Source organism: Gymnodraco acuticeps, unplaced genomic scaffold (genome assembly GCF_902827175.1).
Source record: "Gymnodraco acuticeps unplaced genomic scaffold, fGymAcu1.1, whole genome shotgun sequence".
In the NCBI taxonomy this organism is placed as follows: Eukaryota; Metazoa; Chordata; class Actinopteri; order Perciformes; family Bathydraconidae; genus Gymnodraco; species Gymnodraco acuticeps.
The window spans coordinates 152385-180267 of record NW_022991389.1 but is presented as its reverse complement, the minus strand read 5'-3'; the positions used below and the strand labels follow the sequence as shown (position 1 = coordinate 180267).

Genomic DNA, 27883 nt, shown 5'->3' with positions numbered 1-27883 from the left:
TGTCAGTAAGCGACCGTCATGGAGGGATAATGCACACAGAAAGTCTTCTATGCAGCCCACAGTCCATCCCTTCTTCATGAGCACACGCTGTCACACACTCTATGCATTACATTAATGCACACTATTATTTCGTTTTCCAATTCTACACATATTGTATTTTATTCCAATTCTACGATTTCCATCATATTCAATGTAAAAACTATTATATAGTTTCTTCAAATAGTTTTCTATCTGTGGTTTTAAGTTATTTTGTAAATATTGATTGTTGTGCTTTTATTTATCTTTGTCTTAAAGGTGGGGTCGGCCATTTTAGAGAAAGCAGCTCGAGTGGCTAGAATTAGAAAATACACAGCCGGAAACAATCTGCCACTTCCTCACAGAGCCCCTCCTCCAACACACACGAACGCGCACATGACCAATGAGGGCACGAGATGAGTTTGTGCACAGATGGAAGGCTGACAGGCAGGTAGGCCATCCAGTTACTTTAGCCGGCTCAGATGATTGGTCGTGCTTTCTACAGCGCCACGGCTTCCACAGATGACGTTTCTTTATGGATTTTTTGTCAAAACACTTCAGATATTCATTGCTATCGGGATGTTAAGAGCATTCCATGGAATATAACACAAAGTGTATCTCGAGCCGGTTTCTCAAACTTACCTACCCCATCTTTAATGTGTGCATAAAATAATAATAACAAGAGATGACATTTGTATAGCTCCTTTCAAGGGACCCAAGGCCGCTTTACATGGTGAACAAACAAACAAACAAAAGGGGCAAATAATAAAGTAAAAAAAGGATATATGTACAGTTGATTGTGTATATATAGGATATACATATTTGTATATATATATATAAAATGTGTATTGTTGTATTCGGGATTGTAGGAAACGGTATTTTGATCTCTCTGTCTGTACACACACACACTGAAAGATTGACAATAAAGTTGACTTTGACTTTGTTCCCACAGTCCCTCCTGCAGTACTTCAGGCAGAGAGCAGAGAGGATCATGGAGCTCTGCCACTGGAGAATCAGTCTTTGTTAAAGTGCTCGTTGTGTTTACTGAGGAAGGCCCAATTCCAAACCACGCCCTACACACTACCCCTCCGTGACGGAGTGACACTTGCAGCTCAACGAGGCTCCCTCCTGTCAGATGGAGGGAGTAAACACAGCGGCAAGCTTTGGGACGGCCTCCCCTCTCTCCGGCAGGAACAGGAAATGCCGTAACTGTATGTAACAACGGTTTCTAATCGGCATCTCTTAGACACAAAATGTAAATTAATAACTGTGGTGACCACCTATTTAACCACTGGGACATAATTCAAACTTGGAACTACAGTTGCGGTTATTGTTCCCACACGGACATGTTGTGGGTTACCTATAAATAGTGTGTGCCCTCTTGGCTCTCTCTCTTGTCGACCCGGGCTGCGACCCGACAACATGTCCTTTGCAGCTCGTGAAAAAATTACTATTCTTGCACCTTCCTTGCACCGCCTCTGACTCCATATCTCTCGGCACTACATAACTCAAATAAAACTTTACTTTTTTGTAAAACTCTTTTAGTTTTAAACCTGACTTTTATAAGCTTCTTCGTTTTTGCAACAGTCTGTAAATATACACAACTTTATAATAAAATGCACAGGTACGACTAAACACAGGTACGATCCCAAGTTAAAAACATATGAGGCTATCATGAGGTTGTTAACATCGCAGTTTATCAGCGGATGTTTGCTGGAACTACTTGTTAACAGCGTGTTTCCTGACGGACACACACAGCGTGACTCCGGTCAGGTATGAGACCGGTCTCAAGTCAGCACTAGGGCTGAACGATTCATCGATTTTAAATCAAAATCGCGATTTTAAATTATGCGATTATCAAATCGAAAAGCCTGCGATTTTTTTTGTTCTTCTTGTGTGTGAGTCATCCACACCAATCAGAAGTGCTGTGCTCCACATAGCCATTGTTAACCAATCAGAAGCGGCCCATGATAGAAGGTGATAGACAGATTGATCCAATCACCTGCCAAGTGCTTCTGAAAGTGCCTGCCCTTTCCAAATGGCTTCCAATGGAGCTTTAGATGGTTTGGTGAAAGCATCTGAGTCAGGTTAGTAATGCTCCATCACGTGTTTCTATTACAGGGAGAATCTTAAACTGAAGCTTGACTTTAAAGCAACCCAACGGACGTTTCATGTAAGTTTAGTTATTTCACTCGTAGCTCGAGCTGCGGGGGCGCTAGAGACGGGAGCACGTTGATGCGACCTTCCTAGCCGGAGATATGGCCGCATTTTACAATAAACTTCCGTTGGGTCGCTTAAAAACAAATATCTCAAATCGAATCGCAATATTTGTCAGAAAAATTGCAATTAGATTTTTTCCCAAAATCGTGCAGCCCCAGTCAGCACCGCTGCAGACTCGCTGTTTGAGGGCTTGATAGCCCACTCCCCCTCCACACTCGTTGGTTTGGAACAGCACTTAATGTGGCGGACCCTCCGCGCAAACGGAGGGGTAGGGTGTAGGGGGCGGTTTGGGATTGGGCCGAAGCGCTTGAGTGTTATTCTTTGGAGCCAGACAGTAAAAATCAATCACTGATCTTCAGAGTGATTTGAAAGAGCTGTGTTCGTTTGTCTTCGTCGAGTAACTTGAGTTAGTATTTTGTTATTTTAATAATATATGTGAAAGGGACTCGAAGACATTAAAAGGTATATTGTGTTAACGTGCCGCCTTCAAGTCTTTGAATTGTGGACAATTAAAGTATTGAAAATGTGTTTTTTGCCTACTGTACTATGTAAGAGAAAGATCGTGTTTAAGACACATGTGTGTTGACATGTTGAACGGATACTGTTTCCACAAGTATTAACGTCATTTGGATCAATGTGGTACTTTACATCCCTTTGCATTATGTATATAAACAGAAAGTCTATGGGCATGTGATACTACTTTCACAGTGAATTTACCAACTAAATAAACATCCAAAATGTTGGTTAGACCTGCATCATCATTGTAGAGATGTAATCAGACGCTGTTGGTTGTGTTTCATCTGATGGAGCAAAACAAAGTCACCGTTCAACACACCTTCGGGCTGCACGATCAATGAGTTTGTATTTAGTAAGCAAACAAGATAAATACTACGTAGATCTGAAAGGTCCCATGTCATGGCCATTTCTACTGATCATAATTCCATCGTTGAGGTCGACTAGAATAGATTTACATTGTTCAATGTTCCAAACTCACATTGGTTTCTCTCAGCATCTCTGTACAGTCTGTGTATTCACTCTCTGTCCTACACGGCTTGTTGGAGCTCCTGCCCCCCCCCCCGTGTGAGCCCACTGTGCTCTGATGAGTCCACTGTGCTCTGATGAGTCCACCCTAACGGCCCGTCCACAGAGCGGCGTGCGTTGACGCTTGCCGGCGGGCGTGTCTGAAACTCGACCAACAACCAATCACATAGAGCTTGTACTGGCATATGATTCGATTGGCTGACGCTTCTGCCGAGGCTTCAAAAGTTGAACATTGCTCAACTTTTGAAGCGAGCCACGCCAGCAAAGCTCCGCGTCGCTTCCCACAATGCAGTTCGGCGAAAAGTGACGTCACCCCATTCAAAGTGAATGGTGAAGCTTTCAACGCACGCCGCTGTGTGGACGGGCCGTACAGCTGAACATCAGTGTTTATGTGTTACAATGGCGTTTCTTAGCAACCAGGAAATGACACCAGCAATGACAAACAGATGAGAATGCTGCGTGGGATCTGGGTGCCGTGTTGGCGGGACGTTGCGCGGCTCGCTGCTCCGCCCTTTGAGGCTCGCGCAGCAGACAGTGTGAGCTGGGTTACTGGTGTCGTTTCCTGGTTGCTGCGTGGGGTCTGCGAGACACCGCGGAACTCAGCCTGACCACAGCCTGGCTGTGTGTGTGTGTGTGTGTGTGTGTGTGTGTGTGTGTGTGTGTGTGTGGAAATCCACAGAGCTGTCGCTGAGAAAAGATAAGGCTGAGTGACTGAGTGTGTGTGTGTGCGGGGCCGTTACGTCAGAGTGACCAGGAAGAAAAAAAATGGAAAAAGAGAAATGTCCAACGAGGCGTTCTGGGGCAGCATAGACAGGTATTTTCTGTGTCACGGAGCGTCCACACTACAGCTTCAAAAAAAAGCTTGGAGCTGGGCGTGTCTGAAGCTTGGGGATGTTATTCAAGCAACGCGACCAACAACCAATCACATGAATCTCCCGCCCCCGACATACAAAGCAAAAACCCCCGGGGATTTTATGGGAGCAATATATATATATATATATAAACTCCCCAAACAGGCGAAAACCTACCAGTTTCACCCACTGTCTCTGCCACCTCCCTCCATGCCTGGTTCCTCCGGGTTGTATCCCGGTAGGTGAAGAGGGTCTGGTCATACAAAACCGGGTGATTTGCTACGGCGATAATTAGTTTCTCCTCCATCTTTTTTTGAAATATAGAAATGAACGGCGGGATATCTCTCCCAGCTTAGACGCGGTTTGATTGGCTACGGCTTGAGCTGTCAGATTTTCCGAAACGGGATTTGATTGGCTGGCGCTGGCTACTCCGGCGTCTCCGGCGGAGACGGACCGCTATGCTACCCACAATTCAGTTCGGCGAAAAAAAGCGGCAACGTGACGTCACCCCATTCAAAGTGAATGGGCAGATTGAAGCTGTCGACGCTGTAGTGTGGACGGGCCGTTACAGTTGTACTCGCTACAGGGTGTACTTTGAGGGTTTGTGACTCTGCAGACCGTTTACATGCAGAGAAACCTTCATAGCACAAGGGGACGGGTGATAACCAGTAATAACTAGAAAAGCATCACATGGGACCTTTAATGAATAGTGCGGCACAATTAGATGAAACTCTAGGAAAATTGCAATAGGGCAATATTCAAATAGCAGGAAGCACAATATTTGTTTAAGGCTAATTATGTGTTAAAATACCACTTTGAATGAAGTATTGTAAAGCCAAAAAGACCTACAGATCCTAATATAACAATAACGAGAATTAGAATAACAAAATGATCTAATCAGAATCCAGTTTATTGCCAACAAGGAATTTGTTTCTGGAGCAAACGACCAATATTGAAATATCGATCCAACATATTTGTAATACGGTTTTTTTTCAAATCATGATGCCACAGAATCAAATAAAGTTCACAGATATTGATGTTAGAAATGTTAAAGACGGTGGACAGCAGATTGTACGATTGCTTCATTATTGGTTATATAGATATTTATTTATTTGAGGTGACATCATGTTGACTGGAGATAACATCATGGGTAAATCAAAGTGACCTCAGCACATGATGAAAGCCTGGCAGAAAGGCACACACACACACACTCGCTTTAATGCAACGAGAGGAGCCACGTGAAGCTGTTTGAAAACAATTAGATCCGAGAAGAGGGAGTGTCGCAGCGGCCATTAAAGAATTACACGGAGCAGGATCGATATTGAGAGGACAGACTCATATAGAAACCAACGCTCCTCTGTTTCTTTGTTTTGGGGCTTCCTGAAAAACCACTATAGTGACAGGGTGTAGTTTCACAGGTGTGTTTCATTCTTAGAGGCATCTGACATCTCCACGTGATAAATGCTTTAAAGTGAATCATCATTTTAAGGGAGAGACAGGGAGGTTATTGGAAAGAGGTGATTATGAGAAACAATATATGTCTATTTCATTAGGTAGGTAGGTAGGTAGGTAGGTAGGTAGGTAGGTAGGTAGGTAGGTAGGTAGGTAGGTAGGTAGGTAGGTAGGTAGGTAGGTAGGTAGGTAGGTAGGTAGGTAGGTAGGTAGGTAGGTAGGTAGGTAGGTAGGTAGGTAGGTAGGTAGGTAGGTAGGTAGGTAGGTAGGTAGATAGGTAGATAGGTAGATAGGTAGGTAGGTAGATAGGTGGATAGATAGGTAGAGTAAGAAGTACTTTATTGATCCCAATTTGGGAAATGTTTGCGTTGCAGCAGCATAAAAAACAAAACAAGGCAATGTACGAGAAATTAAGACCCTTTTTCCTTTGGCGTCCAAGCTTCTGTCAAGGCCAGCAAACCCTCCCATCACACACACCCACACACAAAGTAGATGTAATACCCTGCTGCAGCTGGATTAAGACCCCTGGCTTCTCCCACTCTGAGGGGCTTGCATCGTGTGTGTGTGTGTGTGTGTGTGTGTGTGTGTGTGTGTGTGTGTGTGCTGTGTGTATGTGTGTGTGTGTGTGTGTGTGTGTGTGTGTGTGTCTATCTGTCTATGTGTGTGTCTGTCTATGTGTGTGTGTGTGTGTGTGTGAGTGTGTGTGTGTGTGTGTGTGTCTGTCTATGTGTGTGTCTGTCTATGTGTGTGTCTGTCTATGTGTGTGTGTGTGTGTGTGTGTGTGTGTGTGTGTGTGTGTGTGTGTGTGTGTGTGTGTGTGTGTGTGTATGTGTGTGTGTGTGTTCACATCAATATGTCCAATCTCTTTATGTACATCTCTGCTGTTTTGGTGCCACGCTGATGCTGCTCTGAGCCGCTGAATTTATGGTGGGTGGCTTAACACTGGTTACCAGGGACAACAAGTATCTGTTGATCTATCGCCGGCATTAGTATCTCTTGGTTGCACCGCTAGAAACAAAAACATCTATTCTACATTGAGGTAAATACAACTTTTAAAAGTGTATTTTAACAAAGTGTACCGTCACAGAACAAATATGACTATGTTTGACACCCTGAGGCTCTCTATACGTAAGGTTCAGGTTACTTGCCTTCATTTAAATAGAGTTTCATTGGCACGAAAGATGAGATAACATATAATTTCCATGGTAATGTCTCCTACAGTCATCACTACAACATCCAACACCTGGAAATGTCCACTGTAAGCAGAAAATACTCGGATCCTGCAACATCTTACTTATTTAGCCAGTTGTCTTCAAGTTTAATTTACCAACAAAACTGAATTTATTAGCGTTAGCATCATTTCATTATTGACTTTTTTCATTTTTTCTCTTTTCCCACTTCTTTTAAAGCTAAAATGTATTGCTTTGATGTTATATTCCCATGTGTTCTTTTGGAGTTTGGTTACACTACAACCCGTTTAAAAGCTTAAGAGATGTTTAGAGCAAAATGCATGCAAGTATTTTCTCTTCTTCACAGTATCATTGAACCCTTTCCAGGTCAATGACAGACCTCTACAGTCATGCTCAGTCACAAAACCTCAAACAATTCATTTCAAGCATCGCAAAAACATCCCTAACAAAACCCCATGTCAATAAATCTAGTATTGGTCACAGGCGTCATTACTGGATAGCAGACACAGTTTTACAATAAATTATTTAAAGTATTTGCCATTAAGTGTTGTACAACTCAAGGAATAAGGTGCATGTTGCTTTTTTGGGAACCCAAAAAAAAACTCTTAAGATGTTTAAAATCTCCTCAACTTAACATACAAAAATAAATGGTGCAAAGTTCAAGTCTAAATCCAACGTAGCTTACAATAATGATTTGGCAGTTACTCCCAAAACAGAGACATTTCCAATATGTGGAATTTTTATAAGATGTCATTAAAATCCCCTCAACTTAAAGGTCACCTATCGTGCTATTTTTAGGCAATAGCATAGGTCTCAGATATATAAAAAAATATAAAAAACATGTCTATGAAGTGTTTTGCTCAAAATACCAAACAGATCACCCATTCTAGCCATGCCTCATATCCCTCTATTTCACTTCCTGTTTCAAAAGTGCTGATTTGGGGTATAAAGCTTTTTTTTTTTTTTTAAATTGAAAAAAAAAGGAGGGGTTTGAGCTCATGCGGGACCCGGCAGCTACTGTCTAAACTAAATGCTGCGGTGATGAAACGCCATATCATGGATTATCAAGGATTCTCTCTGAAACAGTACGGAGCTCAAAGGCTTTCTCTCTTGCCGGTTATACCACAAGGTGAGTTCCTTTTTACTTCCTGCTTCTTCACACACATGCTCTCCAGTACAGGTTAGCTCTGAGTGTTAGCGATGCTAATGTCAACACCGACCATATTACGTCCAAAACAGTCGGGCATTGTTTCTGATAGCAACGTTTCTGATAGGGCCGTGGGTCCACATTTCAGATATTACGTCATATCGGACGCAAATCTGGATCAGCTCCGTTGTAGCCCCATTTTTAGAGATTAGGGTACGGAGGAAAAGAGAGAGGGTTTTATTTTCTGACGCTGCGTGAGTTCCCCGACACACCGGGGACACATGTTGATGAATAAAAGACATCAAAAAGCGCATTTTGCATGATAGGTCCCCTTTAAGTTTAAACCACAACAGAAAACCGGATACCTAATATTTTTGGCTGACACCAATGAGTTGGAAGTTATACTCTCTAGAGACACTTCTAATGCCTCTGTAATGTTCAGAAGCAGGGAGTTTTGATCAGCCGATTTGTGCCGAAAATCCCAAATTCTGCCATCATGACAACAAAGCAGTGGCGTCTCTCTCGCCACCTGGCAGCTTGTTGGTCTTTTTTTAAATTGAATTGCTGTCAAAGCTTCCAGAGACTCCTGACACCAGCGTGTTGGAATGGAAAGCAAACGCCTTTCTGTGTGCTGTGAAGTGAGTCGCCGTAAAATTCAAGCTGTACACATTTGACCCACTTACTGTAAACCAATTGCCTTTATTGGCAAACCAGAAAACCCCCATCCGTCCTCGCCTCAACAAATAAAGACTAATTGATAATTGAATAACAGCAAAATTAAAAGTGGTAATGATTTAGTGTCACATGAGCATTGTTTAATTGCAAAAATGTCTAGTTTTCTCTACTTCTAAATGCTTTTATCAAAATTGCTAGCATTAGTTGAAGCTACAGCAAAATAAAAACATGTTTTCATGATTTAATTCAGTAGAAATGATCCATATGGTGTTGGATGACGACTCTAAATTGGACTTTTGTTTAAAATCACCCAAAACATGTATATAATTACCTTTCAAAACAACAAGAAAGCACCACTTAAAATAACTGGATCAAGAGAAAATCCCCAAAAATCATTATCCAGCACAATGACTTCAGCACCAAAGATTAGTGGCTTGAACCACAGACAAAACAGATTGTAAACTTTACAAGCTTGTTTGCAAGATGCTCTATGTGCAGCTTCATGACTGTAATGTGACAGCCAGATCCATTATAGACCGGAATCAATAGCATTGAACATGCCTGCCCAGATGCTAACTCAATTAGTGTACACACACACACACACACACACACGAAAAGAAACACATCCTCGATACTCTTCCATGTGAAAAACAAACACCCAATCCAATTTTCCTACACTGATTAGCACATGTCAGATTCAATAGTGTCCCGCAGCAGAGCTCCAGGCTCGGGACCCAACGTGGAAAATCATGTGTTTTATCACGTGTGTTAAAATGAAAAATCACGAATGTTTATTGCTCTACTTATCAATAAATAATGTTTACATATGCAATCAAATTATATTGCACAGTTACGTTTTTTATCATGCTAATCGTCAATTAATAAAGTAGCTTACTGAGAGGATGTATAATACATTGACATTATGCTAAGCTAAACAGTATAACGTTAATATTATGATGTAACAAACTCAGAGTGTTAAAGGTTCCATGTCATGCTTTTCCGGTTATCACCCGTCCCCTTGTGTTATGAAGGTTTTTCTGCATGTAAGCGGTCTGCAGAGTCACAAACCCTCAAAGTGCACCCTGTAGCGAGTAAAACTCTAACACAGAAAAGACCTGTCTGTGCTGCCCCAGAAGGCCTTTTTATTTTTCCATTTTGTTCTTCCTGGGTACAGTGACGTGCCCATACCCAAATGGACCCATTGGTCCAATCCGTGGAGGGGGGGGGCGAAACTGTGGCGCGCTTACACTGTAGGTGCGCCGCGTTTGGGGGTGCGGGTGCTAGCTCACACTGTCCCCTCCTCACAGCAGCGAGCCGCGCAACATCCCCGCCAACACGGCACCCAGACCCCACGCAGCATTCTCATCTCATTTTGCATGTACAGCACTTTGGCTCGACCAAAAATCGTTTTTAAAATGTGCTAAAAATAAAACCTGATTGGATTTTATCCGTTTGTCATTACTGGTGTCATTTTCTGGTTGCTAACGACATTGTAACACATAAACACTGATGTTCCGCTGTAACGGTGGTGGGGGGGGCGAGCTGACCAATCAGAGCACAGTGGGCTCACAGGGAGGGGGGGCAGGAGCTCCAACAAGCCGTTTAGGACAGAGAGTGAATACACATACTATACAGAGATGCTGTTTGAGAAACCAATGTGAGTTTGGAACATTGAACAATGTAAATGTATTCTAGTAGACCTCAACAATGGAATTATGATCAGTAGAAATGGTAACATAACACTAACCAGCAAATAACTTGTACTAACCCTATGAGTTTGCTAATGTTAGCTGACTATGCTAATGACAGTAGTAAATGCATGTTAACATAAGCACAACAACCAGAGAAAAAAAGTTAAATATTTTGTGTAACCGTTCAATCATAAGTTAACGTTTCTTGGATAACAACATTAGCTAGCTAACAATGGCTATGCTAAACTAAATCATCAGTTTAAGTTAACATGTTTTTGCTAACAACAGTAGCATAGCTAGCTAATAGGGGCATATTTAAGCCAACTCATTAGGTTTGTAGGAGTTGTTTGCTGTAACCTCCTGTAATATTTGTAAAGTTATATCAAAATATGAAGTTTGTATAAGTGTTATTGTTATGAGCACACACACTTATAAACTTAGGTTAACATTTATTTACTAAAAGCATTAGCTAGCTAACAATGGCTATGCTAAGCTAAATCATCAGTTTAAGTTAACATGTGTTTGCTAACAGCAATAGCATAGCTAGCTAACAGGGGCTAATGTAAGGTAACTCATTAAAATAGTACAGTTTGTCTGTTGTTCATTGTTACTGTAACTCCAAGTTACACTAATATAAAACAAGGTAGGTTGTATTGTTTTGTTACACACACACCCACTATATGTTTATGTTGCAAATACACACTGAACATAAGTCAAACTAGCAGTAAAACAAACACTTAAATCACTGTGTTCATCAGACCGAGGAACTTAACAACAAATACAGAGCTACTGTATTTTATAAAACAGCACTAAACTAAAACTACTGAACCACATGCTTGTGTGTAGCAGTCAGGCAGTCACAGTTAAGCTTGTACAGCCCGAGAAAGAATTTGAAAAGTGGGGGGGGGCTTTGTTTATAGTCGGAGACACTATCTCATCATGCTCTGTGTAGCAGCTGAAGTGATGTGCTACAACATTCAACAGCGGCCAACTAGGGACACAACTCATGAGAGTGATTTCAAACTATGTGCTCTACCCTCAAGTTTCATATCAAGCTTCTCAGTTTAAGGACAATACGATTAAAATAAACGTGTTAGACCTTTCTTTACAATGGGCATTTATCAGTACAGTGAGCTAACTAATCAGTTTACTTACGACACTTTGAGAAAAGAAACTTGGCGTAACATTGACTTAGATAGATAACGGTTATGTGTGGTATTGAGACCCAAAATGAACATCTAGGTTGTATTTCTCAACACCAGAAACCATGATAACACGACTTTATGCCACATTTTGTACACCAATACCACAAATTAAAGTTCCTTTGTGTTAATAAATGATATCCTGTAATACACTGACAAGTTAGATGCCAATACATCTTGTATCGGACATGGGTGACTAAACGAATGGGAGTTCAATTAACTGATATGATGAGTATAGCTTTTAAAACAAGAAACGAAAGCAAGAATACTGCTGAGTGTTACATTGTTTAACTGGCCTCGGGTCAAACTCCACCTTCAACTCCCTGATCTACTTATCTGCAGTGAGAACATTAACATACAGTCACAGCTGAGAGACTTCGTAAAACCCCTGTTTCTGCAGCGAGTACATTAAGGATCTTATATCAGTGTGTTCAGACAAAAATGGCTCCAAAATAGAGTCTGTTTTTAGGCATACTGACAAATAATTTGGTTACCTCTGAGGGCTATAAGTCATGCTTTCAGATGCTGGATAAACACATGCATTCTTGTGTCCTGTGTAAATACTCTTGTAGGCAAACAGTGAATAACACAGAACAAACGTCTTACTAAGTGTGTCCATAAAAGACTTCTCCCACTTCGTATTTATCTATAAGTGTTAACATCATCATTGTGAAACTCTGACTTTGTAAAAGCTGTGAAAACGTTGCCGGTTGACTTTGGCTTTCTGTTGAATTGTTCGCTGCACATGACGTGAAGCTGTTTCTTTCTGAATGAGTGCTAACAACAGTTGTTATTGAACCACGGAGAACTGAGTAAACAGTTGGCTGTTAAACCTCAGGTGACAGAGCAGCAACAGGCCTGCTGACTGTGCACTCTGTGTGTGTGTGTGTGTGTGTGTGTGTGTGTGTGTGTGTGTGTGTGTGTGTGTGTGTGTCACTCATAACGACTCCTCCCCAACACATACTCACACACAGACACACACACAGACACACACACACACACACACACACACACACACACACACACACACACACACACTGAGTCAAAACCACAATAATACACGACAGCTCAAAGTCCAACTCTGACTAAGAGAGTTTTGCATACTGTGAGCATCAAAACTCGTACTGGTAATACATTGTTACATGATTATATAATACTTGTTATTCCGAATTAAAATGCTAAACGAATTAACAGAATTGAAGGCTTTTATCTTTGTCCTGTGTTATGTATACTGTATGTAAAAGAGGGGGTTTGACATTTGAACATGTATGGACAAGTCACTAAATGAGAAGTCAAAAAATATAATACAAATAATAAGATGTCGTTCAAAATATTGAGATATGTATTGTAATAGTCCATTTGAATGATTTAAATTAAATAAACATAACATATTTGAACAATTTATACTAAAACATGTTGTCTTTTTAGAAGTAAACAAAACATCAGCCCCTCACATGGTTGGATCCCAAATTGACTTACAGGTGTTTTAACAAAAGCACTATTTTTTAAAGTTTATAATGTTTTTTCTTATAGTTAAAGTTTGCTTCATTTCAGTTTTGTTAGTAAACAGTATGGTGCATACACAATCAACTACAAACTCAGTTAAAGACTTCCTTCAGGAGTAAACACAGCTCTATGTTATAGTACCGGCCCTTTAAATCTGTTTTTCAAAATAAAATCAAGTCACTTACTTCTGCTTTGGTTAAACCAGTCCATAACCAGTCCAGATCCGGCCGACCATCCATCCCATGCCGGCCGGGCGGACGCTCTGGTTTTCACACCACACACACACAAGCAACACAGCAGTTCACACACACACACACACACACACACGGCACTCAATCACACACTCGTTTTGTATTTCCCCTCTTTTTCTCTGCCAGATTACCTTCGTGTGTCATCTGCGCCTAATGACAGCTGACAAAGTAGATGCCACAAATCCTCTCTCTCTCTCTCTCTCTCTCTCTCTCCCCCTCCCCCTGCCATGCACAGGGTGAGGGGGACACACACTCCGCCCTGTCTCCTCCCACAGCACACACACACTCCTCCCTCCTATTAGCCAATGTGCAGAAAAAAACCTCCCTCCAGATACTGAATGATTTACATGACCTGCTGTTCTTAAATGTTGGACTCGCATTACACATTGTGACAACCGTTTCATGTCTTTTTGGACTCAAATCTGATTAAATACACCTTAAATGTTTTTTAAAATGTAATAATTTAATGTTTTTTTAATCGATTCATGTCCAAAAAACAAACTACATTTCTGAATGTTGCGTGAAAGATTGTTAGAGCTTGGTGGTTCATACAATTGGATGCTAACTTTTGGCCTAATCTGGGATGTATAATAATAATATATAATAATAGTAACATATACTATAGTATAGGGCAACAAGTATGTGGAACCTGATTGAGTCCTAATTCATCCCTTTGTGACATTTCTCTAAGATATAGTTTGAAGAATACAAAGAAAAAAGTCCACTAAGCACTTTCACAGAAACCCTTTGCTTTTTCAGTCACCAGAATTTCAAAATAAAAGCAGGTGGAAGTTTGTCAGAAGCCAACGAGTCATTTGACAGAGTAATTGTGGCCGACTAAGTCCTAATACATCTGCTTGTTACATATCTATTTTTAAGAATAAGAAAAGACTACAGTCACAAAGCATTTTCTCAGAAACACACAGCTTATTCAGTTATCACATTTTCAAAATAAAAGCAGATCGAAGCTTGTTAGAAGCCAAGTAATCTGTGGCCAACTCTTTGATTTAATAGTAACCGACACTATAGAGCCAAAAGTGTGTGGAAACCTGACTAAATCCTACTTCATCTCCTTGTTACATATATATTTTTGAAGAATAACAAAAGACCTACAAAGCACTTTCCCAGAAAACCATTGCGTTTCCGTCACCAGACTTTCAAAATAAAAGCCGATGGAAGTATTTTAGAAGCCAACGAGTCATTTGACAGAGAAATGTGTGGCTGACTATTCATCTGTTTGTAACATATATCTATTTTGAAGTATAAGAAAATACTACAGTAACTAAGCATTTTCTCAGAAACACACAGCTTTTTTAGTCACCAAACTTTCAAAATAAAAGCAGATCGAAGCTTGTCAGAAGCCAAGTGATTTGTGGCCAACATATCAAAGACTATATGAAAGTACAAAAGTATGTGGACAGCTGACTAAGCCTTTATTTATCTCTTTGTTACATACATATTTTGAAGAATAACAAAAGACCAACAAAGCACTTTCACAGAAAACCATTGCTTTTTCAGTCACCAAAATTTCAAAATAAAAGCAGGTGGAAGTTTGTTAGAAGTCATTTGACTCCCACAACTCTGGGATATAATAGTAACACACACTATATGAAGCGTGTGGACAGCTGATTAGGTCCTTAATCATCTCATTATTACATATGGAAAAATAACTACAAAGCACTTTTCACTGCTTTTTTAGTCACCAAACTTTCAAAATAAAAGCAGATGGAAGCTTGCCAGAAGCCAAGTGATTTAATGATAGTATCAAACACTATATGGCCAAAAGTATGTGGACACCTGACCATTATATGAGCTGAATAAGCGTAATTACACCTGCAGACCTGACCCACAATACCCACATGTGATTGAAGCATTAATCTGCTGAAACAACAACCTCCATTTTTAGTGAGGCTTTCCACAAAAACCTTAATTTACTCCACTTCCTGTTCACCCCAAAAGGTGTTGAGGTCAGAGCTCAAGTTCTTTCACAAAAAAAGGCAAAGCGTTTTCTTAAGGAACAATGCTTTGTGCGCGGGTTCGTTGTCACGTTGAAAAAAGAGAGTTTTTCCCAAACTGTTGCGACTAAGAGAAAGCACTCTGTTGTCTAAAAGTATTGAGGTTTCAAATGACAGGCAATTGGTCAACAGACGATGAGCTAATACACTTTAAATGGAAGGATCTAACTTCGACAACATATGAGAGAATTAGAGAAGTATACAACACAAAACATGACTAATGACCTTAGGGTTGAATATGACAATTAATGTACACATGAGAATACATTTTGTTCTGTTATCTGTTATAATAATCCTATAAATTGATGTCCAACCTTTTCTCTACCCTCCTTTTGCATGCGCTATAGTTTGAACTGCATTTTGTTTTGTTGTTTATTCCCTGTAAACTTCTAAAAATGCAAATGAAAAAGATAATAATATTACTGTTCACTGGAAATAAGGGAAGACAAAGACAAATGGATGTCTACAGACTTTTGGCCGCCATATCACGTCTATAGTAACATTTTATAAAGTTCAAAGGGAATAACACATCTACAAAGCGCCTTTACTGAAGCCTAATGTTTTTTAAAGTACCACGACTTTCAAAATAAGAGCATGTGGAAGTCTGTCAGACGACACAGAGAAACACAGAGAGGGTGAGAAAGGGAGTTGTTTTACATAATAAGTCTCGTCTCTGTTTGATAACGAGCCTCACACAAAGTGAGAGCTGAAAACACAACGGGGGGGGGGGGGGGGGGGGGGGGGGGGGGGGGTGGGGGGGGGTGGGGGGAGAAAGAGGGGAGGGGAAGGGGAAAAAGGACGGGTGGAAGCGCGGGGAGAAGCAGCGGGACACACACACACACACACACACACACACACCACACACACACACACACACACACACACACACACACACACACACACACACACACACACACACACACACACACACACACACACACACACACACACACACACACACACACACACACACACACACACACACACCACACAACACACACACACACACACACACACACACACACACACACACACACACACACACACACACACACACACACACACACACACACACACACACACACACACACACACACACACACACACACACACACACACACACACACACACACACACACACACACACACGATACGACTCTGACTCTCCCTTCACTAATATTTTTAAGCAATATCATACTGAATTAATTCAAGTGTTAAAACGCAAATTCAAACCTGTGTAAATGTATCTGATAATGATCATTTTAAAAAGCGCAAAATAATTAGCTCACTCACCTCATATGCAAAGCATCCTGGGTAACATCCATCATCATATAGTCCTCTCTGTAAAACACATAAAACAACAATAATGAACATCAAATTGGTTTTTGCACATTCAATTTGAGACAGACCTTTATCAAAAACAGTGACAACTAAACTCCCATGATGCAATTCAAATGAAATACTCAGACCAACCTGAGACAACCCTGAGGATAGTTCACTTTAGTCTAAGTTATCTCAGTAGGTCTCAAACGGTTTGATCACAATGTAAACACATATTTCCAAGGCACTCCTTTATAATGATTGGGATCAAACATGTTTGAAATCATTCCAATGTTTACTATAGGACAGTGACCCAGACATATCGTTTTCAACTGGAGAGATACAAAAATATGCATTTATAAAATAAGATATGAATGAACAACAAAAATAAAATACGTTACATGTATTTGTTATTGGCTATGGGTTATGCTCACATACTTATTTAATTATTAAAATGTAAACCGATCTTTGTCATATGGGTGTGTAGAGTTGAACCCCCTAGATCTAGTCTCTAGTCATTCTGCTCAAAGTGCACCAGATTGAAGCATTTTACTTTAAAATTTTCAAACATGTCTCCCGGTATGCCTGAGAGGCAGATATGCTTGAGCTGTTTTTAAATGGGGGGGGTTCCTTTAAAAGTTGCACTGTTGTAGCTTCAGTGGTTCTCAGGTTACAGTTAGCAGTGAATATAAACAGACTGATTAATGTGAATATTACTGGAAACTAACCTGTGTAAAGGTTTCTCGAATAAATGTAATTGTTTGGTGGAAGAAGCTTGTATCCTTTTTGTACCCTGAACGTTCAAAGAACCGGAATTGAGAAGTAGAATCGGAATCGTGGAAATTCAAACGATTATTATGGGTAATGCTGCAATGATCTGTTTGGAGCCAAACACTTCAGAGACATGTTTTGTATAAATCTGAGGCTTATAATTGATTGATGAAAAACAGTGGACCTTTAAAACATGTACTGTTTAGTTTTTACAGTGTGAAATACTGAAGCAGAATTTCACTTTACAACTTCACCCACTGGAAGTCTCTCTGCTGCCCACAACAACAAGAGGACCTGCTGCTTTTCCCACACACTGATACTGGTTTCAGAGCGTTGTGAGGCCCGTGTCCCACTGTGAGGTCAGTGTGGTGCTGATCCAGATTCACAGAGATCCCCCCGGCTTCACTTCACGTTCACAAACATCCCATTTCACAAAAACTACTCGCCTCACGATCCTTGAACAGCTGAGTTAATGTATGTCTTTTCATTTCTCTAATGTACTCTCCTTGTTGTTTATCTTTAAGCAGAAACGTGTTTGAATCTCACAGCTGCTATTAATTAAAGGAGTTTACAGTGTTATCACTCTATTCTCATGTTGCAGACTAACTTTGTCTCAGGTGTCCTGTTGTTGTGCCCTCGAGCAAAGACCCTGAGAGAGGCTACCTGCTCCTCCTTATCTTATGTAATCGGGTGAAATCTAATATTTTACTGGAAATATCACACGTCACATCCTCTCTCTGACCTCTTCCTCCCTAAATGTGAGAAAGGGTCACTATGACTGTGACTCCACTCATTGACATGTTCTAGTTTGTAACTTGCTAAATGTGTTGTTATTTAATCAGATCATAGCCTAAATGATTCATCCTGAAATCTTCAAAGTTGTTTTAAAAAAGTGCCTTATTTCTTCATAGCTGGCCGGCTCTGTTGTGATTGGTCCACCGCTTAGAGATGTCCCGCCGCTTAGCCTATCACGTACAATGTGTTGGAGCGCTATAGCCAATACAAATGTGAATGTTCCATAGTGATGTCATTATGTTGAGGAAGTAAAGAAAGGAGTCCAATGGAGGCGTTTCAGGGGTCTTACCGTTTATTCTCATGTTTAACTGGGTCTCAATTGCAAAAGTCGGATCACATGTCCTGTTGTTGTGCCCGCGGGCAAAGACACAGAAACGTCTACCTGCTTCCCTTTATCTCTGAAACTAATATTTTCAAGAAGCATCAGATGTCATTATGTTCTCCTCAGAAAGGTTACAATGAAGATACTCGTTTTCTAGTTTCTACCTTGCTCAAATTGGTGCTAGTTGAATCTTATTCCAAAAGCAATTAGCCAAATCCGTCTGTCTCAGCAACCAACCCTCATGAGATCTGATAACAAAAGCGTTCACTTAAGTCAAACTTATAACATTATAACATTATAACCTAATGTTTGAAAAAAACCTACAGAAATCTTGTAAATCTGGTCAACTGTGTGTGTGTGTGTGTGTGTGTGTGTGTGTGTGTGTGTGTGTGTGTGTGTGTGTGAGTGAGTGTGCTAAAGGGTTACTGTAATCAAGAGGACCAAATGAAAAGTAGTAAAAAGAAGAAGTGGTTTTTTTTGGTCATCGGCCAAATCTAAACATCTGCTGGTTCTAACCCCTGGTGTGCGTGTGTGTGTGCGTGTGTGTGTGCGTGTGCGTGTGTGCGTGTGCGTGTGTGTGTGTGTGACATTCGCCCTTTCAGTCAGTTGGAACCAGCTGACTCGTACCACTCAAAATGCACCTGCCTCCACTGAGAAAAAGCTGCATACAGTTTGTTGGTGTGTGTGTGTGTGTGTGTGTGTGTGTGTGTGTGTGTGTGTGTGTGTGTAACAGCTGATCTCTACCCAACTGCTTTGTGTATTGCACAAACATGCAATTACACATGTTTTTCCTGCACACGCACTAACAGACAGACTCAGCTCAGGGTGTGACTCGTTTAGTTCCCAGTTTGTCTTGAGTTTAGATTAAAAGGTTTGCATTTTGATTTTCTAATAAAAAAGGAAAGACAAATATGTACAATCTATATATTAGGAACGTTAATGCACGAACGTATGGAAGTACATTTGAATGGGAGTCCTTAAAAACAACTTAGATTTGAGCAATTCTTTAAACATATTTCTAAAATATATAAATATATATACCTGCATTTTGTTTTCAAATATTGATAAGACATCATGAGGAAGTGAATCCCCCAGCTTAGACCTAACGAGAACAACATGGATACGAAATGGACACAGCCGTACAAACCTAACATTGTTGTTGTACGAGGCATTGCAGTGGATTTGTTGGTAAACAATCACATGCAAACATGATGTCACTACAGATGGACGGCGCCAACAGAAGACTGAAATATATCTAAAGTGTTCATGTTTTTAAATATGCAAATAGCTGTTGATTTACAGCAGGAACGCAATTTAGACTTTCTTTAATGTATTTTTAGAAATGACTTGTACGTCATGTGGAATTCCACTCCGCCTTGTTTTTGAGAGGAAATAAAAAACCCACCCGTATTCACACACACACACACACACACACACACACAACACCATTATGCTGTTGGTGACAGGGAGCTTCACAGTTAATAATTTGCATAGGAGCCATTGTGGTAGACTTTGGCACACTGGCACACACACACACACCGCACGATGTCTGTCAGACAGAGAGGGAAGAGTCATGGAAAGTCAATGAGAGACACACACAGAGAGACGGCCTACTTCCTGACTGATTAATGTGAGTTACTAAGCAGCTCTATGGAAACGCACAGATCCACGGCGCCCTGCTTTACTGCAGCAACACAGACTCAGTAAGCATGCTAAAATCTAGAAGAATATGACATGCATGAACCACTGTAACGACGATGCATCTGCAACACAACAGATTCAAGGTGTCAGGGTTTTACCTTCCGACAGTGATTTTACTGTATACTGCCCATACATGGAATTAGAGGAAGTCCCATTGGCCATTTTGAGCTGTCATTATGTCAATAGATGTGCCTTGCATATCTCCGGCTTGCAAATGTACACAGGTGTAGTTTTTTCGGACATGTTTGCCTGTGTTTTCGGACAGATCAAAAGGTAGACTAGGAGGCAGTGACACATTTTGCAAACCACTCAAGAAAGCATAGAGGAAATCAGGGAACTTAAATCCAGTGAACAAACCACTACATCCAGAACTTTGATGGATCAACGTAAATAGGCGGGACAATAGCCAGAGGAAAACAATATCAAGAGCCTTAAAGATTTAAAGATTCAAATGTTTGTTGTTATATGTGCAATAGCTACAGATTTAGCTTATGTTGGCAATGAACCAACGCAGTCTCTTAAGTCTGCGCACAAATATCACTACTTTACGGTTTGGAAATGAAAGCAATTGATACGCAGGAGTACAACTTTACGTGCATACGATACACAATCCATTCCCATTGACTTCCAATCAACCAAGTCTCTTAAGACCTCTAACAGTACAACATCGAAAGACTAAAATAAGGAAGTAAAATAGCCCAATAGAAAGTGCAAGAGACACAATGGTGCAGCTATAATGCAGAATTAGTCAACTATGCACATGTTGATTGAATAAGAAAAGCAGAAAGTGAAAGGAAATACTGTACATTAGAACAAATACTGTTATAATAGATTATTATGTGGACTGATGTGCCTTGAAGTGGAATTAATTTACGTATGTGCAGAAAACGCAAAATGTTCCCACAGTAATTTGGATTAACCAATCAGCTTGCTTGTCACTCATATCCGCACTTCTTGATTGGAAGTGTACGCTTTGTCTTTAGACTTGACTCTAATTCAAAGGCTATTCTGGCTTTTATCTAAAAAGGACAGCTTTTTATTTAAAATGTGTCCTTTATCCTCAAACGCCTCTCGGTGTGCGGCCTCCTGCCACAGATGTGTGACGCCGAATCAAAACAAACATGAGTGTCGACCTCAGAGCTGCTTTCAATGGAGAAATTAGGTCTAAAGCTTCAGTAGTATTTTCCCAATGCAACTCATTTCATATCTTACAATGAAACAAAAACACCATCGAAATGAACAAAGCATTGTCAATGTAAAAGAAGAAATGGGAAAATGTACTTTCATTACAATAATAATACAACTAACTCAAACTACTGGAAAGAATACATGTAGGATTATAACTTTTTTTTAAGACACCCTATTCAATGTAAGTACAAAGAAATTCAAAATAGGAGCAGAAGGCAAACATATATGTTAGTCATGTATGTATAAGTGGAAACTATTGGTAATTCTCAACAAAAGGAAGAGTTATCCTACGACTCTGATTCCCTGTAAGGACTTAATTTCTTAAAATGCAAATTAGCTAAATATAGTGGATTCTGATTGCAGTGTAAAATGGTACATGGCTGAGTTTTGGGTACAAACATTAAGCAATACCATTAATTCAGGTTGCAAAAGCCACACAGACTTCTGAATGCTCAGCCTCCTCACTTGCATTTGGACACAACGCCCTGCCGCCAAAAAGCAGAGATGATCAGCTCTGGCCGGTGTTTGTTCTGCAAAAGCTCGTTATGCTTGTATTAGCTCGAATTATCCGACTGCAGCCTGTGGACTCTCCTTCTCTCCGCTGTGCTGTCAGAGCTGGAGAATTACAGCCGCCGTCAGTCAGCTAACCAAATTAGCACTTGTTATGCAACCTGCTAGACTTGGCTCTCAGTCTGCAGCCTCAACCTTGTACAGCTTTCATACTGTGTGTGCAGAGACTGGGGGGCGTATAATCAGCAGCGAACCGCTTCATCACGTGTATTTCGGTTTTATTCACGGCATTCATTTAGTTATTCTACAATATTGTTGTTTTATAGTTATTTGTCAATGTATACAACCCAATTTGTGTTCTTTGAAATTGAAAAGGATATTGCATTGTGTTTGTTACTTTCGTTGCAGTTGTATGTCTTAAGTGTAATTTGGCTTGGCTTCCTATTTTTTATGGACATGCTTTTATTTTGAAGGAGAGTTAGCGCTGTTGACAAGAAGTTGTTGTTGCTATGGAAACAAGGTGACGGAGATTAACGGAGAAAAGTAATATCTACATATAAAGACGGAGAAAGTAAACGATAACGTTTATGGTTAAGTGTTAGCACCCCCCGAAGAGGCACAAGCTCTTACGTTGATATTGGAGATTTCAAAAATTCAATTTTCAAAATAAATAAATACGAATAACGAAATTGAAACCCCAATATCTCCAACGAACGAATATTCGGATATTTGGGTACAGCCCTAATATCCCACCCACATTGCGGTACACAGATAAATCTTTATTGACCTTTGGCCAATGGAAACAGCGTTGTCTTGATGCCATATGTATATTGGTTTCTCACAAAACCATGGAGACACCAGTTTCGCAGATTAAAGCAGCTAACATTTGAGTTGCAAGTAAAAACAAAACTTTGTATTTAGTTGTTTTAACATTTTCATTGGCTAGCTACTAAAGTAAACAGATGTTTTTCTTAGGGCTAGGGATGATTTTGCATGGTAAATAGCAATGGCTAGCTACTACCATAGTTTTCTGCGGGCTCGTCACAAAGCCTGAATACCTCGGATTAGAAATCTCACCGTGCATCCGATTCCTTTCACTTCTGGTGATAATTAAAGGGTGTACAGAGACACTTCTTCAACCTTTATTTTAAACACCGGAGCACCACAGGGCTGTGTATTAAGTCCCCTGATTTACTCCCTATAGACAATTTTGACTGCAACACCATCACCATAATCACATGCTTATTATGCCTGTTTTTAAATGCCTTTTTAATAATGTATTTGTGCTGTATTTGTTCTTAAATGTTGTTTGCTTTTAATCTGTAAAGCACTTTGAATCGCCACGTGCTGAAAAGTGCTATATAAATAAAATTGCCTTGCCACGTTTGCATACGACACAGTTCTGCTTGGCCTGATCACAGAAAACAATTAAAGAAAAGGGCCAACCATAAGGAAATAGAGGGCATATTACATTACATTACATTACATTGCATTTAGCTGACGCTTTTATCCAAAGCGACTTACAATAAGTACATTCGACCAGGAAGACACAACCTTGAAGAAAACAGAATCATATAAGTACATCAGGTTTCATAGAGCCAAACATTTCAAGTGCTACTCAACTGGCTTTAGGTAAGCCAGTCCTTTATTAGTATAAAAGTGCTTCGTTAATAGTTCTAACGCTCGAAGTGGAGTCGAAAGAGATGAGTTTTCAGTTTGCGCCGGAAGATGTGCAAGCTATCTGCCGTCCTGATGTCAATGGGGAGCTCATTCCACCATCTTGGAGCCAGGACAGCAAACCCACGTGTTTTCGCCGATGGGAACTTGGGTCCCCCTCGCAGCGAGGGTGCAGCGAGCCGTTTGGCTGATGCAGAGCGTAGTGCACGCGCTGGGGTGTACGGTTTAACCATGTCCTGGATGTACGAAGGGCCAGATCCATTCGCAGCATGGTAAGCAAGTACCAGTGTCTTGAAGTGGATTCTAGCAGTTACCGGAAGCCAGTGAAGGGAGCGGAGGAGCGGAGTGGTGTGGGAGAATTTAGGAAGGTTGAAGACCAGACGAGCCGCTGCATTCTGGATGAGCTGCAGAGGTCGGATGGCACATGCAGGTAGACCAGCCAGGAGGGAGTTGCAGTAGTCTAGGCGTGAGATGACGAGAGCCTGGACCAGAACCTGAGTCGCTTTCTGAGTCAGCTGGGGACGTATCTTCCTGATGTTGTAAAGCGTGTATCTGCAGCAACGGGTTGTAGCAGCGATGTTTGCAGTGAAGGACAGGTTGTTATCTAGGGTCACACCCAGATTCCTTGCAGTCTGAGTCGGGGAAACAACTGAGGTGCCGATGTTGATTGTTAGGTCAAGAGTGGGACAATCTTTTCCCGGGAGGAAGACCAGCTCAGTCTTGTCAAGGTTGAGCTTGAGGTGGTGAGCAGACATCCACTGAGAGATGTCAGCTAGACAAGCAGAGATGCGTGCAACGACCTGGGTCTCTGAGCGGGGAAAGGACAGAATTAATTGGGTGTCATCAGCGTAGCAGTGGTAAGAAAAACCATGCGGGCTAATGACTGATCCGAGCGAGTTTGTGTACAGGGAGAAGAGGAGGGGACCAAGAACAGAGCCCTGAGGGACCCCCGTAGTTAATTGACAAGGGTCGGACTCAGACCCTCTCCAAGTCACCCTGTAGGTACGGTCTTTCAGGTATGAGGTGAGGAGGGAAAGTGCAGAGCCTGAAACTCCAAGTTTTTGGAGAGTGCGAAGGAGGATCTGATGATTCACCGTGTCGAATGCAGCAGACAGGTCCAATAGGATGATGACAGAGGAGAGGGATGCAGTTTTGGCAGTGTGCAGTTCCTCCGTGACAGCAATGAGAGCAGTTTCTGTGGAGTGACCTGCCTTGAAACCAGACTGGTGCGGATCCAGAAGGTTGTTCCGATTGAGATAACAGGAGAGTTGTTTAAAGACAGCGCGTTCAAGTGATTTAGACAGGAACGGGAGGAGAGAGACAGGCCTGTAGTTTATAACATCAGACGGGTTGAGAGTAAGTTTCTTTAGGAGAGGGTTTACTCTTGCCTCCTTGAGACTGTTTGGAAAGTGACCAGAAGTTAGAGAAGTGTTGATGAAATGGGAGAGAAACGGTAGAATATCAGGAGCGATAGTCTGAAGGAGGTTTGAAGGGATAGGGTCCAGAGGACAGGTGGTAGGGCGGGCAGAGGTAATGAGGGTAAGAACCTCACTTGGAGAGAGAGGGGAAAAGGAGGTTAGTGTGTTGGTGGAAGGAGGGTCTGGTGACCCAGCGGTGAGTAAAGGTGAGTCAGAAAAAGAAGAGCGAATATCATCAACCTTTTTTTCAAAGTGGGTAACAAAGTCGCTTGACAGAAGTGAGGAGGGGGGAGGAGCTTTTGGAGGGTCCAAGAGGGTGGAGAAGATGGAAAATAGTTTTTTAGGATTGGAATAGGAAGATTGGATCTTATCTTGAAAGAAAGTGCTTTTTGCCTGAGAGATCGAAGCAGAGAAAGAGGAGAGGAGAGCTTGATAGGTTAGGAGGTCGTCACGGTGTTAACATTTCCACCATTTCCGCTCTGCTGCCCTAAGGACGGTTCTATTAGCACGCAGTGCATCATTTAGCCAGGGAGCAGGAGGGGACTGACGAGCCTGCCGAGATGTGAGAGGACAGAGCGAGTCCAGAGTGGATGAGAGAGTAGAGAGGAGAGTTTCTGCAGCAGAGTTTGGAGGCAGGAGATGGAACGAATCAGAGGAAGGGAGGGCTGAGAGCACCGACGAGGCAAAGGTAGAGGGGGAGAGGGAGCGAAGGTTACGGCGGACAAGTGCAGGATGAGAAGAGATTAGTTTGTTATGTTTGGAAAGGGATAGAGAGAATGAAATGAAGAAGTGATCGGATGTGTGGAGCGGGTTTACAGAGAGGTTAGAAGTAGCGCAGTTCCTTGAGAATATGAGATCAAGGACATTGCCAGCTTTATGAGTCGGTGGGGACGGAGACAGTGAGAAAGCAAAGGCGGTTAACAGAGATGTTAGTTCGTCTATCTTCCCCGTCTGGAGGTTGAAGTCTCCGAGAAGTACAGCGGGAGGGCCAGTTTCAGGGATGAGTGAGAGGAGATTATCTAATTCCTCCAAGAAGTCCCCCAAGGCGCCTGGTGGACGGTAGAGAACAACAATGGTTAACTGTATAGGATGGGTTACTGTGACGGCATGGAATTCAAAGGTGGAAGGAGTGAAGTTAGGTAGCTTGAAGAGGGAAAAGCTTCATTTGGGAGAGAGCAGGAGACCAGTGCCACCTCCTCTGCCAGTGGGTCTGGGTGTATGGGAGAAGGAATATGCAGTGGAGAGAGCTGCTGGGGTGGATGTGTTGGATGGAGTAATCCAGGTCTCAGTGAGAGCAAGGAAATCCAGAGACTGCAGGGAGGCGTAGCCAGAGATGAAGTCAGCCTTAGGAACAGCTGACTGGCAATTCCACAGGCCACCAGAAACTAGATGTTGGATCTCAGTGGAGCACGTGGGATAGACGAGAGCAGGCCGGTTATATCGATTAGGAGATACACAGGGCCAGTGATAATTGCGAGAAGACACATGAACAGGAATAGAGAAAATACACATGATTATAGCATGAGGGGCTAGAAAACTAAAGAAAAGAGAAATAAGACACCAGCTCGATCAGAGTAGGATTTGCCTCCTCTTTGCCTCCCTCGTGACTCCCGTAGGACTCCAATGTCTTTGTCAGTCTTTGACTCCCGCAGGACTCCAATGTCTTTGTCAGTCTTTGCCTCCCTCGTGACTCCCGCAGGACTCCAATGTCTTTGTCAGTCTTAGAGACTCCCGCAGGACTCCAATGTCTTTGTCAGTCTTCGGCTGTCTGACGCTGAAGCTGACGCTCCAGGAAAGAGCTACCCGAAATGGACGCCTGATTGCTCAGTTCTCACAGCTGTAGGGCCACGGCCCTCTAATTAGTTAACTATCTACAGCTGATGGGCGACAATAGACTGGCCGTGCCTATATTAATGCAGGCTTGAGTGCTGAGACCTGTAAAGCAGGTTTCGCCTGAGCAGATCTGAGATTTAAAATCTCTCAAACGCGATTTAGCCGTTTAAGCTACAATAACAATTTATACAGAGTCGAATAAATGAAACAGAGAAGTCTAATTAAACAAGAATATAACTTACAGTGGTTGCTGCGTCAATAGGTAATGTCGTCACCGGGTCCAGATGCACACTGAGTTCATCAGATTTTAAATGCGGTATTTAAATGCTTTTTAAGGTACAAAATGACTGAGTCACGCGGTTGTACTTCACGCTATCAATAGACTGGCCGTGCCTATATTAATGCAGGCTTGAGTGCTGAGACCTGTAAAGCAGGTTTCGCCTGAGCAGATCTGAGATTTAAAATCTCTCAAACGCGATTTAGCCGTTTACGCTACAATAACAATTTATACAGAGTCGAATAAATGAAACAGAGAAGTCTAATTAAACAAGAATAGAACTTACAGTGGTTGCTGCGTCAATAGGTAATGTCGTCACCGGGTCCAGATGCAGCCTTCTCCTAAACAAGACCAAGGAGCTGTGAGTGGACTTCGGGAAGAAGCTACATTGCCGTTAACACCGAGAGGTCCTAAATGCAGTGGAAGATTCAATTACCTTAGTTTTCACATCTCTAATGGCGCGTTTCCACTGCAGGCCTCGCTCGGTTTGATTAAGTCTTATTAGGCCCGGCTCACTTTAATGCTGCGCTTCCATTACAGTTTAGGAACTGGGGTAGTTACTATAGTAACGCAGTGTAGGCGGAGCCGTGACGTCATCTTCAATGAGAGCCCCAGAAAAACAACACAGCCGTTAGCTCTTAGCCCTCAGAGCTCCTCATATCTGTTCAGAAACTAGACAAAAGTTAAACCAGTACAAACCACAGACTGCCTGTGTCATGGCGAATACAGTCGCTGGTTTATTTATGTCTGTAGGCCGTTGTTGTGAGTGTGGACGGTCGGAGCATATATAACGTTAGCTTAGCCAAGCTACATTT

The 27883-nt window shown here is 41.7% G+C and overlaps 1 protein-coding gene across 4 annotated transcripts in view; it reads right to left on the bottom strand.

Moving 5' to 3' along the window:
• The window catches only part of LOC117563170 (nuclear receptor coactivator 2-like), an 81994-nt gene that overhangs the window by 49810 nt on the left and 4301 nt on the right, over positions 1-27883 (bottom strand). Inside the window, exon 2 of one of the 4 annotated variants that reach the window (XM_034241350.1) lies at positions 16550-16597. The gene's annotated coding sequence lies outside the window, so the exon portion shown is untranslated. Of the gene's footprint in view, positions 1-13175; positions 13485-16549; positions 16598-27883 lie in introns of those variants that run through there. The other 3 variants (XM_034241351.1, XM_034241353.1, XM_034241352.1) reach the window with 3 other exon arrangements.